The sequence below is a fragment of the Panthera tigris genome, chromosome E2, assembly GCF_018350195.1.
Source record: "Panthera tigris isolate Pti1 chromosome E2, P.tigris_Pti1_mat1.1, whole genome shotgun sequence".
NCBI classification, from domain to species: domain Eukaryota; kingdom Metazoa; phylum Chordata; class Mammalia; order Carnivora; family Felidae; genus Panthera; species Panthera tigris.
Genome location: NC_056674.1, coordinates 701568 through 720247, shown reverse-complemented (window position 1 = coordinate 720247; position 18680 = coordinate 701568). Strand labels below are relative to the sequence as shown.

Genomic DNA, 18680 nt, shown 5'->3' with positions numbered 1-18680 from the left:
CAGTTTTGGAATTGGTCGGGAACAATACAAAAGTCCCCGTTATCATAAAAATTCAGCCCAGTGCATTTTGAAGGTCTTCAGGATCAGTCTCTCATTTGTGAATTGGGCAGCATCACATCTAGCAAGTTAAGGGAAGCAACAAAGAGCTACAGAAAGGGTAAGGTTTTTAAAGCTGGAACAAGAAGTTCATAAACAGAAAAAAGGATTATGTCAGGCGAGGTCACTTTGTTATGGGACAAAAAGGTCTTATCAGCGGAATACCTCATCTTTGGGCGACGCAGAGGACCCATTCGTGGGGCCGATTACCCTTTTGGTGCTGACCACAACATTCCTCACTGACCAGTGGAAACTATATTTCTGGGTAGTGCTGAAGTTGTATGAGTTTAGGTATTGTGCCCTGCTTTGGTGACATGACCCAGCAGAAGTGACTCCATTTGGGGCCTGTGGTTCCCTTTGTCACAGCCTATACAAGTCCGTGACAGGGATGGTAGGCCACCCTGAATTAGGTAAACTGACAATGTCAGCCTCTGGTTCCACACAAAACTTCATATGCCCATACCGTGATTGTTGTCCCATCTTTTTTTTTTTTTTTAATTTAATTTAATGTTTATTTACGTTTGAGAGAGAGCCAGAGTGTGAGTGGAGAAGGGGCAGAGAGATGGAGACACAGAATCCAAAGCAGGCTCCAGGCTCTGAGCTGTCAGCACAGAGCCTGACGTGGGGCTCGAACCCACGAACCGCGAGATCATGACCTGAGCCAAAGTTGGACCCCCAACTGACTGAGCCACACAGGCGCCCCGTGTCTTCCCATCTTTTGAGGAACATTTTTATCCATATATTACTTACTCCACATTCCCAGATATACTCAGTTCCTGTCAGGAGATTGACATCGATCCCAAACAGAGAGCAACTTAACTGATGCTATATTTGGTACCAAACACTTTGCCATTTAGTTGGAGCGAGTGTGCAAAGGGAGAATCTGAACCCTGAAGTAAAGGATTATCTGAACCCAATGACCTCATCTCCTTGCTGGGAAGTGATTCTCATTTCTTCAGGCACTGGCAGTAGGAATTGAAAGTATCCTAGAAAATCAGATGTGAAATGCCCATTTCAGAAAGCAGTTCACAACGTTTATCTAGTGGTTTAAGACAGTGCCAGAAATACCTATGGGCAAACCAACATTCCACCTCCCTACACATCAGTAAAGAGTAAAAAACAGTTACAAACTAACGGAACTTTTAGAAGCAGGCTGTAAGTCTGAGAAAAGATAGAACCAAATGGAGCATGTGACTGTGCTAAACCAATACTTGGTTTTTGTGAGGGTTTTATCTCAAGAATGTGACGTTTTCATTCCTACAAGCATTGAACAATACTACTGTCCAGCTTAAAAATAAATAGCCAGTTACTACTAGCAAACTGAATTTATTCACAAATGACAAAGGAATTTCAACTGAGGATAACCACACCATGGCAATCCACAGGCAAGGTTCAAGAGACAGAGGGAAAGTCAGCATTAAAAAAAAAATAAAGGTCCAGAGCTACTTTCACAAATGTTTATTTATTTTTTAGAGAGGGAGAGCAAGTGGGAGAGGGGCAGGGGGCGGGGGTGGGCACATTGGATCCAGAGCAGGCTCCGGGCTGACACCAGATAGCACAATGTGGGGCTTGAACTCATGAACCATAAAAAAATGGCCTGAGCTGAAGTTGGAAACTCAACCAAGTGAGCCACTTAGGCATCACAAAAGTCTGGGTTTATTAGGTTTAAGGTGGAGATTGGGGACAGTTGCTTTCAACAAAAGTTCACTGAAGAACAAAAGTTTGAGGTTGTGGCGGGTTTTCACTGGCTGCATGCCATGGTTAGTGTTTCCTTAATGGGGCAAGGAGAGATCATCCTTCTTTTTGTGAAAGGCAGGAGATTAATTTCCTACTGGGAATGTGTCCTTCCTTGTCAAGACAAAAGTTATCTCCCCTCCTCCTGCTCTTTATGCATGTCATGTCTGCGTGAGAGGTCTCCTTCCAGGGCCTCCTGAATCGTTTCTAGTAAGATTCCATTTACTAATTTTCACACTAATTCGGAGACTTAAAGAGGACATTTAGGGTACCCAGAAGAGTTAAAATGAGAGGTGAATTCAAATGTCATGTTTATTCACTTTTCTAAAAAATGTGCATTGAGCACATAATGTGGTTTCAAGAACTTTTCGTAGATGCATGCGAAAATTCAGTTACAAGAGAAGCAGTCCCGTCTTCATGTGCCTTTTATTGTGTTCAAGAAAAACACAGGAAACATGAAGCAGGAATACTAAGTTCTATTGTACGTTAGAATGTGGGAGGTGTGATGGAAACAACAAGAGGTGATTTTGTGAGAAAAGGACGTTGGAGGGGCGCCTGGGTGCCTCAATGGGTTAAGTGTCCTACTTCGGCACAGGTCATAATCTCACAGTTCATGAGTTCGAGCCCTGTATCGGGCTCTGTGCTGACAACTCAGAGACTGGAGCTTGCTTCAGATTCTGTGTCTCCCTCTCTCTGCCCCTCTCATTCTCACACTCTGTCTCTCTTGAAATAAATAAATTTTAAAATTAAAAAAAAAAAAGAAGAGGACATTTTATGTAATATTACACAGGGCTGTGTGGCAGCCCTCCTCATTACGTGCACCATGAGTAAATGTGAGTCCTGTGGGTTATTACTTTTATTAGTTTTGTTTAAATAAAGCGAGGTACATTAAAATTTAGAAGTGCCTATTTGAGCAAACACCAAATCCAATCAGGCAGCCCCAAACCCCGCAAGGGGAAGGGCTTGTATAGACCAAAATGAGAAGAAAAGGAAACACGTTACATGACTGGCTATAGCTTCAGAAACTATCTTATATGGGAAAGCCTAGTTGCCTGTTAGAGACAGGGTACCCTTGGGTTTTGAATTCTGACCCTTGAGGCATTTACAAGAATTTGCTTGAAGTGAGGTGTAGGTGGCTAAGGCATTGGAGCCACCTGAGTCTAATGGCCTTCTTGTTGATGTACAGTTTCCAGCAAAAGAAACACGTTGGTAGGTGGCTTCAGTGTGTGGACTCCTTGGCATCGGAGCCCCTGGAACTCCATTCATTCAAGCGTTTAGATTGCTTGGCTCACTGCAGAGAAACTCAGGAGGTGTCCATTAGACATCTTTGGACTGGGGGAGGGGAGGAGCTAAGATACTGGCAGAGTAGGAGGATCCTAGGTTCATTTCTTCCCTTAAACACGACTAAATAACTATCCAATCATTCTGAATACCCATAAAATCAATTTGGGTTCAACAGAACAAACTGCACAACTAGAGGGAGAGAAGATGTCACATCAAGGGAAGCAGGAAGTGCAGAGATGGGGTTTGGGCAAGAAACAGATTGGGGGGCTGCAGAGGGCTGGGATCCCTGAGAGATGAGAGACAGAGAGAGAGAGAGACAGAGAGAGAGAGAGACAGAGAGAGGGAGGGAAGGAGGGAGGGAGGGAGGAGAGCACAGGGGATTGCACTAGGAAAACACTTCCCCAAAGCCATTCACTGGAAAAATGAGAGGGCCTGACACCTGGCAGCTTTTGGAACCAACAGAGCTCAGAGACTAGATTTTAAATGTTGGAGGGTTTCACTGGGATGCAGCCCTGAGCTTCTGCCCTACTCCTCTAGAGAAGGCAGGCAAGCAACCTGGAGTCAGAAGGCACGATCTGAAGAACACCTAGGGACCACAGGGCAGACACTGTTCACTCTTCTTGGAGTGTATCTGTGAGAAGTGGGTTAGCAGAGATGCCTCCCTGGGAACAAAAGAACCAGCTGCACCATTTCCCTCCCATGCCCCTTGGCATAGATGCAGAAGAGCTGCTGAGGGTGGCTCAAGCTGACACTGGCTGCCTAGCCTGCTTGCTCCAAGTCCCAAGGCCCGTGCTCTGGGGCAACCGCACCTCACGGTCAAACATGCATCAGCCTCAGGGTGGAGAGACCCTATCCCAGGTAATCAGCACAGGCCCCTGCCACAGCATGTCCCTAAATTTTTGAGTTGTAAAAGTCAGCATACTGGGCTGGGATAGAGCCCAAAGCACTGCTCCTGGCAAGCAAACATCCCAGAGACAGACAGAGTGAAAACGGCTCTCTGTAACCTGCCTTGGATGCATGGGGGATTATTCACCCTTCTGGGAGCGCTTCCTTGAGAGCAGTAAGCATGGAGACCCCTCTCCAGGATCAAAGGGGTTGGCTGGTGCCATTTTCCTCCACTGCCCCTCAGCAAAATCCAGCTCCAGTAAACAGCACAGGGCGAACACTGGTTTCCTAACCTGCATACACCAAGTCCCACCCACCTGCACTCTGCCAGCAGTGCCCTTCTGGGCCACGTGGGCTTAAGTCCCACGGCTGTGGGCCCATTTGAAAGATGACCAGCAGAAACCCACACACACACCACATCTCCTGACCAGAGTGTTCTGCAAGGATTCAGTTCTAGTGGAAGTAGCATCAGGTCTCATTTAACAAGCAGGCCTGAGACACCTAGTTAAAATTTGCCACATTCAGGCCAAGGACCAAACAGTGCCCACTGTGGGCAAGGAGAACCTCTGCAAGCAACTGGCCTGAAGGATAGAGCAGCAAATCACAGCAGTAGAGTACACACAGTACACACAACAGACACTCCCTGAAGCACCAGGCCATGGACACTATACGACTTATCCTTAATAAAGCCATTACTCTCAGGAAAAGAAAATTTGATGGGCTTCTCTAATATACAGAAGAAGACAGAGACCTAAACAAAATGCCCACATGGAGGAATTCTTCCCTAAAGGAAGAACAAGATAAAATTACAGCCAGAGCATCTCAGACGGTTGAGCATCCAATTCTTGATTTTTGGCTTAGTTCATGATCTCACGGATCATGAGATTGAGGCCCATATCAGGTTCTGTGACTAGGCGAGAAGCCTGCTTGGGATTTTCACTCTCCCTCTCTCTCCAGCCATCCCCTGTCTCACTCTCTCATTCTCTAAAAATAAATAAATACAATTCAAAAAAAAAAAAAAAACAGTAAAATCACAGCCAGAGATCTAATTAACACAGATCTAATTAATATATTCATGGAGAACTTAAAACAATAATCTGAGGATACTTGCTGGGCTTGAGAAAAGAAGGAAGACATCTGGGAGGTCTTTACCAGAGAAACAAAACAGTTAAAAAACAATCAGGCAGGAATGAAAAGTGCAATGACTGAGATTTGAAACACATTGGATGTAATGACAAGGGTGGAAGAAGCAGAGGAACAAATAAGTCATAGAGAGGATAGAAATAGGGAAAATAATGAAGATGAACAAAAGAGAGAAAGAAGACAGAGGATCATGGGGATAGACTTAGGGAACTCGGTGATTCCATCAAACATAATAGCATTCGTATCATAGGAGTCCCAGAAGAACTGGAGAGGGAAAAGGGGATAGAAAGTTGATTTCAGGCCATTATAGCTGAAAACTTCCCTTATCTGAGAGAGTATATAGACATCCAAATCCAGGAGGGAAAAAGAACTCCCAACAAACTCAACAAAAGCAAGGCCAGCACCATACATATTATAATTAAATTTGCAAAATATACTGCTAAATCAAAAATCCTAAAAGCACCAAGACAATAGAAGCCTCTAACTAACAAGGGAAGACCCATCAGAATAGCTGCAGATCTCTCCATAGAAACTTGGCAGGCCAGAAGGGAGTGGCATGATATATTCAACGTGCAGAATGGGAAAAGTATGCAGCCTAGAATACTCTATGCAGCAAGAGTGTCGTTCAGAATGGACGGAGAGATAAAGAGTTTCCCAAAAAACAAAAATGAAAGGAGCTCACGACCACTAAACCAGCCCTCCAAGAAATATTAAAGGGGACTCCTAGAGTGAGAAGGAAAGACCAAAAGTGATAGAGACTGGAAAGGAACAGAGAAAATCTCCATAAACAATGATAAAACAAGTCATAAAATGGAACTAAATTCATTTTCATCAATACTTCCTCTTATCAGTTCAGGTCTTGATCTCTGCATTTGAGTTTGAGCTCTGCATTGGGCTCTGTGCTGGGTGTGTAGCTTACTTAAAAAAAAAAATTACTCTGGGAGTGCCTGAGTGGCTCAGGTAGATGAGTGACCAACTCTTGGTTTAGGCTCAGGTCATGATCTTATGCTTCATGAGTTCAAGCCCTGTATCAGGCTCTGTACTGACAGTGTGGACCCTGTCTCTGTCTCTGTCTCTGTCTCTCTCTCTGTCTCTCTCTCTCTGTAACTCTCTCTCCCTCTCTCACTCTCTCACACTTCTTCTCTCTCTCTGTCTCTCTCTCTCCCCTTATCTTTCTGCTCCTCCTGCATTCTCTGTCTCTCACTATCTCTCAAAATAAATAGATAAACTTAAAAAAATTATTCTGAATGTAAATGGACTAAACGTTCCATCAAAGAAATAGGGTGTTACAATCTCTAAAAAAACCAAGACTAATCCCCCCACCCAATAAACCAGCAAGAAAACAAGACCCTTCTGTATGCTGCCTCAAAAAGACTCGTTTAAGACCTAAGACACCTGCAGATTGAAAGTGAGGGGATGGAGAATCATCTATCATGCAAATGAACATCAAAGAAAGCTGGAATAGCAAGACTCATATCAAACAAGATTTTATTTATTTATTTTTTTAACGTTTATTTATTTTTGAGACAGAGAGAGACAGAGCATGAACAGGGGAGGGTCAGAGAGAGAGGGACACACAGAATCCGAAACAGGCTCCAGGCTCTGAGCTGTCAGCACAGAGCCCGACGCGGGGCTCGAACTCACGGACCGTGAGATCATGACCTGAGCCGAAGTCAGATGCTTAACCGACTGAGCCACCCAGGCGCCCCTCAAACAAGATTTTAAACCAAAGACTATATAACAAGAGTTGAAGAGGACACTATATCATAATAAAAAGAACAATCCAACAATAAGATCTAACAATTGTAAATACTTATGCCCTGAATATGAGAGTACCCAGATATATAAAACAATAAATAACAAACATAAAGGGAGCTATGATGGTGGAGTAACAGAAGGGCCTTCCCTATACAGTCCTCATCTCTTGAACACAGCTAGATAAATATCAAATCATTCTGAACACCCAGGAAAATGATCTGAAGACACACATGACAAACTGCACCACTAAAGAAAGAGACAAGAGGCCACACAGTGAAAGTTAAGAGAGGTGGAGATATGGCTTGGGGGAGGAAAGGGCCGTGTGTGCTGCAGAACAGAGGGAGCCATGATCACAGAGAGATGACACACAAAGAGAAACGTAAAGGGAAAGGGGAAAGGGGAAAGTGAAGGGGAAGGGGAAGAGAAGCGAAAGGGGGAGGAGTAGGGAGAGAGAAAGGGAGAGAGAGAGAGAAGGAGAGAGACAGAAAGCACAAAGAACCCAGGGGATTGCACAAGGAAAACACTTTCTAAAGCCATTCACAGGGAAAACAAGAAGAGCTGATTATCGTGAATTTTTAGAATGAGTGGAGTTCAGAGATCCTCATTTTGGCTGGTATGGATCCTGGTGGCTGTGTAGTGCTCATGTGGAAAGAGAGGGCAGCACCCTGGAGCACACAACCTGATCTGAGGATCCCCTGGGTGCACTGGGAGAGATGTTTCCCCCTTCTTGGAGTGCATCTGGCAGAGGAGACATTGTCTCTCACTGGTCCAAACATTTGGCAGGTGCCATTGCGCACACCCAACTCTTAGCACAAGGGCAGAGACACCTGCTGAGGGCAGCTAACCTAGACACCGGTTTTTGCTGCACTTTACCCCAAACTCTAAGCTCCTGTGCACTGGTGCAACTGCCTTTCTAGGACAGACCTGCATCAGCACCAGCATGGCAAAACACCCCCCCCCCCAACTCCAGAGGACCCGTGTGGGTCTCCACCACGACAGGCCCCTAAACTTTGGAGTTTTAAAATTCAGCCAGCCTGCCTGGGATATAACACAGGTGCACTGCACTGCCAGATGGGCAGACAGCCCAGACACAGATGCGGTGAAGGCAGGGATCTGTGGGACACCTGGGACACATGCAGGGAGATGATTCACTCATCTCTGAGGGCTTCCCAGACACCAGCCGGCATGAACTTCCCTCTCGGGAATGAGAAAGAGGGCTGGTGCCATTTTCATCGCCCACTCATCAGTATGGACTGACTTCAGTGAGCAGCACACCGCAAACAGTGGAGTCCAGAACTGCTTACACCAAGCCCCACCAATCTGCACTCTGCCAGTGCCTCTTTACTAGGGCAAGCGTGCCTGAGAACCAGAGCAGCATGCCCTTCCCACTGAAGACCAGCACAAACACCCCGCGCATACAAGACTACGGACCACAGAGTGCTACAAAGCTTCAGTTAACTGGAAATAGCATCAGGGCTCTTTCATCAAGTAGATGAGAGCACAGCTAGTTAAAACTTACCACACTCTAGACAAGGTGCAAACACTCCCCAGTGGTGAAATGGAGAAACTTTGCTGAAGAGTGACCTGAGGGAAACAGCAGCAAAAACACAGCAGCAGACTGCACACAGCATACACACAGCATATACCTGGCACCTGAAGCACCAAGGCTCTGGTCAGTATTATGACCTGTTTTTAACAAAGCCATTACTCTCAGAATCAGAGAACATAGCAGGCTTTCCTAACACAGAGAAGAAGACAGAGACCTAGACAAAATACAAGAGGGAGGAATTCATCCCAAAAGAAAGAGCAAGAAAAGGTCACAGATAGGGATCTAATCAAAAGAGGTATAGGTAATATGCCTGATATAGAACTTAAAGCAACAATCATAAGGATGCTACCTGGGCTTGAGAAACCGCAGAAGACAGCAGGGACTTCCTTACCACAGAAATAAAAGAACGAAACACTAGTCGGCCTGAAATAAAGAATGCCAAAACCGAGAAGTGAAACTGATGGATTGTAATGACAACAAGGATGGAAGAAGCCGTGGAATGAATAAGTGATATAGAAGATAAAATTATGGAAAATAATAAAGCTGAAAAGAAGAGGGAAATAAAAATATTGGATCATGAACGTAGAACTAGGGAACTTAGCGACTCCACAAAATGTAGTAATACTCATATCATAGGAGTCCCAGAGAAAGAAGAGAGAGGAAAAGGGGGCACGCTAATTTGAGGAAATTATAGCTGAAAACTTCCCTAATTCAGGGAAGGAAACAAACGTCCAAATCCAAGAAGCAGAGAGAACTCCCATCAAAATCAACAAAAGCAGTGGACTTCAAGCTGTATAACAAACGTGTAATCATCAAGACAGTATGGCACTGGCGTAAGAACACACACTCAGATCAGTGGGACAGAACAGAGAACCCAGAAATGGACACAGAAACGTATGGCCAACTAATCTTTGGCAAAGCAGGAAAGCATATCCAATGGAATAAAGACAGTCCCTTCAGCAAGTGGTGCTGGGAAAACCGGACAGTGACATGCAGAAAAAACGATTCTGGACCACTTTCTTACACCATACACAAAAATCAACTCAAAATGGATGAAAGACATAAATGTAAGACAGGAAGCCATCAAAATCCTTGAGGACAAAGCAGGCAAAAACCTCTTTGACCTTGGCCACAGCAACTTCTTACTCAACAAGTCTCCAGAGGCAAGGGAAACAAAAGCAAAAATGAACTATTGAGACCTCATCAAAATAAAAAGCTTCTGCACAGCGAAGGAAACAATCAGCAAAACTAAAAGGCAACCAGTGGAATGGCGGAAGATATTTGCAAACGACATATCAGATAAAGGGTTAGTATCCAAAATCTAAAAAGAACTTATCAAACTCAACACCCAAAAAACAAATAGTCCAGTAAAGAAATGGACAAAAGATATGAATAGACATTTCTCCAAAGAAGACACATGAAAAAATGCTCAACATCACTCATTATTGGGGAAATACAAATCAAAACCACAATGAGACACCACCTCACACCTGACAGAAGGGCTAACATTAACAAACTCAGGCACAACAGATGTTGGCAAGGATGCTGAGAAAGAGGATCTCTTTTGCACTGCTGGTGGGAATGCAAACTGGTGCAGCCACTCTGGAAAACAGTATGGAAGTTCCTAAAAAATTTGAAAACAAAACTACCCTACGACCCAGCAATTGCAGTACTAGGTATTTATCCAAGGGATGCAGGTATGCTGTTTCGAAGGGGCACATGCACCCCAATGTTTATAGCAGCACTATCAACAATAGCCAAAGTATGGAAAGAGTCCAAATGTCCATCGATGGATGAATGGATAAAGAAGATGTGGGGTGTGTATGTGTACACACACACACACACACACACACACACACACTGGAGTATTACTCGGCAATCGAAAAGAATGAAATCTTGCCATCTTGCAACTACATGGATGGAACTGGAGGGTATTATGCTAAGCGAAATTAGTCAGATAAAGACAAATATCATATCACGTCACTCCTATGAGGACTTTTAGACACAGAACAGATGAACACAAGGGAAGGGAATCAAAAATAATATAAAAACAGGAAGGGGGACAAATCATACGAGACTCTTAGATATGGAGAACAAACAGAGGGTTACTGGAAGGGTTGTGGGATGCGGAGTGGTCTACATGGGTAGGGATGTTAAGGAATCTACCCCTGAAATCACTGTTGCACTATATGCTAACTAACTTGGATGTAAATTTAGAAAAAGAAAAGAAAAAAAAATCAACAAAAGCAGGCCAACACCAGGACATATCATAGTAAAATTTGCAAAATATAGAGATAAGGAAAAAATCCTAAAAGGGAAAAGGGAAAAGAAATCCATAACCTACAAGGCAAGACAAATAAGGTTAGATCTTTCCACAAAGACCTGGCAGACCTGAAGGGAGTGGCATGAATCACTGTGCTGAATGGGAAAAATCTGCAGCCAAGAATACTCTATCATGCAAGACTGTCATTCTGAAGAGAAGGAAACCTAAAGAGCTTCCCAGACAAACAAAACTTATGGAGTTTGTGACCACCAGATGAGATCTGCAAAAAATATTAAAGAGAACTCTTTGAGTGGGAAAGAAAGACGGAAAGTGACAAAGATTAAACAGGAACAGAAAAAAAGCTTCAGAAACAATGACTTAACAAGTGATACAGGGGCGCCTAGCTGGCTCAGTTGGTTAAGCGTCCGACTTCAGCTCAGGTCACGATCTCATGGTACATGGGTTTGAACCCCGTATCGGGCTCTGTGCTGACAACTCAGAGCCTGGAGTCTGCAACGGATTCTGTCTCCCTCTCTCTCTCCCCCTCCCCTGCTTGTTCTCTCTCTCTCTCTCTCTCTCTCTCTCTCTCTCTCTCTCTCTCTCTCCCTCAAAGAAATAAACATTAAAAAAATTTTTTTAAACAACAAGTGATACAATGGCACTAAATTCATAACTGTCAATAATCACTCTAATGTAAATGGACTAAATATTCCAATCAAAAGACTTAGGGTGTCAGAATGGATGAAGAAAATAAGATCCATCTACATCCTGTCTACAAGAGACTCGCTTTATATTTTTTTATTTTTAAAAATTTTTAAATATTTATTTTTCAGAGAGAGACAGAGAGGGAGAGCTTGTGGAAGGGACAGACAGAGAGGGAGACACAAAATCCGAAGCAGGCTCCAGACTCTGAGGTGTCAGCACACAGTCCAACACAGGGCTCGAACCCACAAACTGCAAGATCGTGACCTGAGCTGAAATTGGTCGCCTAACCAACTGAGCCGCCCAGGCCCCTCAGGAGACTCACTTTAGACCTAAAACACCTACAGACTGAAAGTGTGGGGATGGAGAAACATTTATCTTCTTAATAGATGTCAAGGGAAAGCCAGAGTAGCCATGCTTATATCAGACAGACTAGATTTAAACCAACGACTGTAACAAGAGTTAAGAATGGCACTATATCATAATAAAGGGGTCTATTCGCCAAGAACTAACAATTGTAAATATTTATGCCCCCATCTTGGCGTTCCCAAAGATATAAATCAATTAATAACAAACATAATGAAACTCATTGATAATAATACAATAAAAGTAGATGGCTTTAACACCCCATTGACAGCAATCCACAGATCATCCAAGCAGAAAATCAACAAGGAAACGATGGCTTTGAATGACACACTGGACCAGATGCATGTAACCGATATAGTCACAACATTTCACCCTAAAGAAGCAGATACACATTCTTATCAAGGGCGCATGGGACATTCTCTAGAATATTATTACACAGTGGGTCACAATTCAGGCTTCAACAAGTACAAAAAGATTGAGATTACGTGATGCATATTTCCCACCATGACACTATGAAACTTCAGGTCAGCCACAAGAAACAATTTGGAAGCACCACAAATACGTGGAGACTAAAGTACATCCTACTAAAGTAGGAATGAGTCAACCAGGAAATGAAAGATAAAAAATTCATGGAAACAAATGAAAATGAAAACGAAAATGAAAATACGATGGTACAAAACCTTTGGGATGCGGGGTGCCTGGGTAGCTCAGTCGGTTAGGCGTCTGACTTGGGCTCAGTCATCATCTCATGGCTTGTGAGTTCGAGCCCTGCGTCAGGATCTGTGCAGAGCTTGAAGCCTGCTTTGAATTCTGTGTCTCCTTCTCTCTCTGCCCTTCCCATCCCCCCTCTCAAAAATAAATAAACATTAAGAAAAAAAGTTTTTTAAACTTTGGGATGCAGCAAAAGTGGTCCTAAGAGGCAAGTATATGGCAATATAGGCCCACCTCAAAAAGAAGAAAGGCAAACCTAACCTTATACCTAAAGAAGCTAGAAAAAGAACAAACGAAGCCTAAAGCTAGCAGAAGGGAAATACTAAAGATTAGACCCGAAATAAGTGACATAGAGACAAACAAGCAAACAAAAACAAAAATGAAAACAAAAATAGAACAGATCAATGAAACCAGGAACTTCTTCTTTGAAAGACACAATAAAAGGGATAAACACCTAGTGAGACTTATGAAAAAGAAAAGAGAAAGCACTCAAATAAATTAAATCACAAATGGGAGAGGAGAGATCACAAGCAACAGCCCAGAAATACAAATATAAGAGAATATTATGAAAAATAATATACCATCACACCAGGTAATCTTGAAGAAATGAAAAAAAAACCTAGAAACATATGAACTACCAAAACTGAAACAGGAAAAAAATAGAAAATTTGAACAGACTGATAACCAGCAAAGAAATTGCACCAGTAGTCAAAAATCTCCCAACAGTAAATCTCTAGGGCCACATGGCTTCCCAAATTTTAAAGAAGAGTTAATACCTATTCTTTTCAAACTATTCCAAAAAATGGAAATGGAAGGAAAACTTCCAAACCAATTCTATGACACCAGAATTACCTTGATCTGAGAACCAGACAAAGACCACACTAGAAAAAATAATTACAGGCAATATCCCCGATTAACATGGATGAGAAATTTCTCAACAAAACTGTAGCAAATCAAATCAAACAGCATGTTAAAAGAATCATTCACCATGAACAGAGTAGGATTTATTCCAGGGTTGCAAAGGTGATTCAATATTCACAAATCAATCGATGTGATACACCACATTAACAACAACAACAACAACAGCAACAACAGCAACAGCAACAACAATAACAACAAAGGATAAGAACAATAGGATCCTCTCAATAGATGCAGAAGAAACACTCGACAAAGTACAGCATCCATGCTTTAGAAAACCCCTCTAAAGTACGAATAGAGGGAACATATCTCAACATCAAAAGGCCAAATATAAAGAGCCAAGGCTAATATAATCTTCAATGGGGAAAAATGAGCTTTTCCTCTACAGTCAGGAACAAGACAGGGATGGCCACTCCCACCATTGTTATTTAACATTGTACCAGAAGTCCTTACTTCAGCAATCAGACAACAAAAAGAAATAAAAGGCACCCAAATTGGCAAGGAAGAAGTCAAATTTATACTATTTGCAGATGACACGATGCTCCATGTGGAAAACCTGAATGAGTCCACCAAAGAATTGCTAGAACTGATACCTGAATTCAGTAAAGTTCCAGGATACAAAGCAATGTACAGAACTCTGTTCCATTTCTATATGCCAATAAAAAAACAGCTGAAAGAGAAATCAAGGAATCGATCTCTTTTACAATTGCTGACAAAAACCATAAGAAACCTAGGAGCAAACCTAAACAAAGAGGTAAAAAAATCTGTACTCTGAAAACCATAGAGCACTTATGAAAGAAATTGAAGATGACACAAACAAATGGAAGCACATTATGTGTTCATGGGTTGGAAGAACAAATATTGTTAGAATGTCTATATTACCCAAAGCAATCTACACATTTAATGCGATCCCTATCAAAATACGACCAGCAGTTTTCACAGAGCTAGAACAAACAATGCAAAAATTTGTATGAAAACATAAAAGATCCCAAATGTCCAAAGCAATCCTAAAAAAGAAAATCAAAGCTGGAGGCATCACGATTCCAGAATTCAAGTTATATTTCAAAGCTGTAGTGATCAACACAGTATGGTACTTGCACAAAAACAGGAAACATAGATCAATGGAACAGAGTAGAAAACCCGGAAATGAACCCACACCTATATGGTCAATTAATGCCCGACAGAGCAGGAAAGAATATCTAATAGAAAAAAGACAGTCTCTTCAACAAACGGTGCTGGGAAAACTGGATAGCAACATGCAAAAGAATCAAACTGGACCGCTTTCTCACACCATACACAAAAAGTAAATTCAAAATGGATGAAAGAAGGGTGCCTGGATGACTCAGTCGGTTAAGCGTCCAACTCTTGATTTTGGCGCAGATCACGATCTCACGGTTTGTGAGTTCAAGCCCCACGTCCGGCTCTGTAATGCCAGCATGGAGCCCACTTGGGATTCTCTCCTCCCTCCCTGTTATCCCCTCCCCCTCTCGTGTAGGCATGCACATGCATACTCTCCTTCTCTAAGTAAATTTAAAAAAAAATTTTTTTTAGTGGACGAAAGCCCTAAATGTGAGAGAAGAAACCATGAAAGCCTAGAGAACACAGGCAGAAACCTGTTTGAAATTGGCCTTAACGAGTTCTTACTAGATACGTCTCCCGAGGCAAGGGAAATAAAAGCTAAAGTAAACTATTGGAATTTCATCAAGATAAAAAAAAAACTTCTGCATGGCAAAGAAAACAACGAACAAAACTAAAAAGCAACCTACAGAACGGGAGAAGATATTTTCAAATGACATATCTGAGAAAGGGTTAATATCCACAATTTATAAACAACTTATAACATTCAACACCCAAAAAAAACCAAATAATTTACTTAAGAAATGGACAGAAGACACAAACAGACATGTATCCAAAGAAGATATACACATGGCTAACACACACATGAAAAGATACTCAACATCACTCATCATCAGGGAAATGCAAATCAAAACTACAATGAGATACCATGTCACACAACTCACAACGGCTACAGTTAACATCACAGGAAACAACAGATACTGGTGAGGTTGCAGAAAGAGGGTAACCCTCTTATGTTGGTGGGAATGGAAACTGCTGCAGCCACTCCGGAAAACAGTATGGAGGTTCCTCAAAAAGTGAAAAATGCTACTATCCTACAATCCAGTAATTGCACTACTAGGTACTGACCCAAAGGATACAAAAATATTGATACAAAGGAATACACGCACCCCCGATGTTCATAGCAGCACTATCAACAATAGCCAAATTAGGGAAAGAGCCCAGATTTCCATCGACTGATGAATGGATAAAGATGTGGTAGGTGTATGAGTGTATATATGTATGTATGTGTGTGTATGTATGTGTGAATATACATATGTGTGTATATATATGTATATGTACATATATGTGTTTATGCATATACATATATGTATATATATGTATGTGTGTGTGTATACACATACATATATATAATGGAATACTACTCAGCCACCAAAAAGAATGCAATCTTGCCTTTGCAACGACATGGATGGAGCCAGAGAGTATGATGCTAAGTGCAATTAGTCAGAGAAACACAAATCCCATAGGACTTCACTCATATGTGAAACTTAAGAAACAACACAAATGAACATGGGGCCGGGGGGGGGCGGTGAGGAGAGAGGCAAGCAAGAAATAGACTCTTGTTAGGTGCTTTTTGCTTTTTGTTTTTATGGGTTTTTTTTTTTTTTTGAAGGGGGAGGAGGAGCAGAGAGAGAGGGCGGCAGAATCCCAGGCAGGCTCTGTGTATCAGTGAAGAGTCTGATCCGGGGATCGACCCACGAACTGTGAGATCACAACATGAGCTGAAATCAAGTTCTGGATGCTTAACCAACTAAGCCACCCAGGCTCCCCGAGAAACAGATTCTTAACTATAGAGAACAAACGCAGGGTTACTTGAGGATAGGTGGGTGGGTGGGGGATGTGTTAACAGGTGATGGCTATCAAGGGGTGCACTTGTCGTGATGAGCACCAGTTGTTGTAAGTAATGAATCACTAAATTCTACACCTGAAACTAATACTGCACTGTATTTTAACTAGCTGGAATTTAAATAAATACTTGGAGGAAAAAGTATTCTGCTGTCCTCTGAGTCTACAGAGCTACAGTCCGCAGGTACTGCAGCCTGGAGGGAGGGAGCCTGGCCCTCCCTAAATGCTTGTTCTCACAGTTTCATCTCTGCACTGACCTTCTCCATTAGCATCACCTACCAACTCACTAGAAATGCTCATTCTCAGCCTATACCCTAGACTGACTGACTCAGACACTTTCCGGGTGATTCCAAGAAGCAGTGCTTTTGTTTTGTTTTGTTTTGTTTTGTTTTGTTTTGTTTTGTTTTGTGGTTTATTTATTATTGCGAAAGAGAGTGTGAGTGGGGGAGAAGCAGAAGGTCCAAAGTGGGCTCTGCGCTGAGAGCGGAGAGCCCAATGCAGGCCTCAAACTCACAAACCATGAGATCATGACTTGAGCCTAAGTCAGATGCTCAACCAACTGAGCCATGCAGGTGCCACCAAAGAGCGGTGTTTTAAGAAGTCTCCGGGTGAAATAGACACAGAGTTAAGTATTCCCTCCACTTACTTGTTCCTGAAGACAGTAAACCCAATATGCTTGTGTTTAACATGAATCTTCTCTAAGGCTGCAGGATTTGAGAACCAAGCCTGCAAAATTTATCAGCACACAAATGTTTCCTTCACTAAAAAGTAAGGTCTACAATAGCTGATTTTCTATTGTTTATTAATGGATTACTACTCCTTTATGAACATACAAAGTGAAAAGCCTTCAATCACTCTCCCTCATACAGAAAAACGGTATTTGCATACCGTACTGGTATCCTATTACCGTACTGGTTTCCAACTACTTTGGCACTTGGATGCATATTTGTGTATCTATGTTCAAATACATTCCTACATTACCAAAACTCAAGTTCTGCTGCCCATTGCTCGAAAACCCAATACTCAAGAGACAAGAGTTCAATGGAAAGGAACATGAGCTCATTCAGGCGGCTGGCCACCCGGGGAGAAGGCGGACTTTTGTACACAGGCCAACTCCCAGGTCTCTGCCCCCCCCCCCAAGGGTTTTTAAAGCAGTTTAGGGCAGTTAACCAGAAAAGGGAGCATAGCGGTCTGGAGCATCTCTTGACTACATGCAGACTCTTCTGGTGCTAGCTATGGATGTTATCACAGTGCTCAAAGGTTTTACAACAGGTTCTGGTTCCCCAGTGCCTAGGGGTTGTGCAAGAGGGTCTGCTTTGTGTTGTGGCATGCAGAACTGCTCTGCTCTTCTAGGAGAGAATGCCTGATCTACAGAGAAACATCCGCAGAGAAATCATGGGGACGAAGGATGCTTGGGAAACCTTCAAGATGACTGGATTGGCCATAGGGTTTGAGGTGGCTGCACCCCTACATACTATTTTTGTTAGTACTGAAAGAGGACCTCAGTTGCCTCTATTTTGACTTCAAACTTTCTCGTTGGGTTCCTTCCAGCTTGTCTCTTGGCTAAGGAAGACCCTGATGGCAAGCGTTTCCAGATGAGAACCAAAACGACCCCTTCAAGCAATAAAGAGTGCCCTGAACAGCAAGACCCCACCCGTGAGTGACTCCATGACAATGATCTACTTGACTCACTGCTTCCCTGCATGTACCCACCCACCTTTGCTGACATTTTTCTTATATAAACCTAGAAGTGTTTTCACCACTTTGGAATCAGTCTTTGAGAGTTTAGTCCACTGTGTTCCCTATGTTAGCCTCCCTGAAAGAGATTCACCCCCACTGGTTCCTCTGCCTTGGGAATTTGTCACCGCTGAGCAGCCAAACCTAGTCCACTTGGGACCCCCAGACTTGATGCTCTTACATCCCTGTACCCTATAGTACAACACTCATAATTTGTTGACCAATCTATGCCTGAAGTTTTTTCCTTTACATAATCTTGGACAACCTAATCCAATGAGTTTAGCCCAGATGTCACACCCCGTCACCCTGAGGAGCTGCCAGAGTGGTCACAATTGTGCACGTGGAAAGGAATCAAGAACTCACCTGTGGACTGGGCTGTGTCCCTCAGGTGCCTCCCGGGTCAAGAATGGCCAGCGCTCGGGGCAATGCATTGCATTAAGGATCCACAGTGGGACCTTGAGCTCCACAGGACATACGGGGACTCAACCCAGCAGGTCCTTCCAAAGTCACCTCCGGGGGGTGCCATTTTCCTCCCCTGTCCCTTGTCTCCTC

At 42.9% G+C, this 18680-nt stretch overlaps 1 long non-coding RNA gene across 1 annotated transcript; it reads left to right on the top strand.

Moving 5' to 3' along the window:
* The first annotated feature begins 68 nt into the window (after window positions 1-68).
* Window positions 69-18153, top strand: LOC122234218. Its single transcript, XR_006212005.1, has 2 exons — window positions 69-157; window positions 17943-18153. It is a non-coding gene; the product is annotated as an uncharacterized LOC122234218 (long non-coding RNA).
* Window positions 18154-18680: the final 527 nt, after the last annotated feature.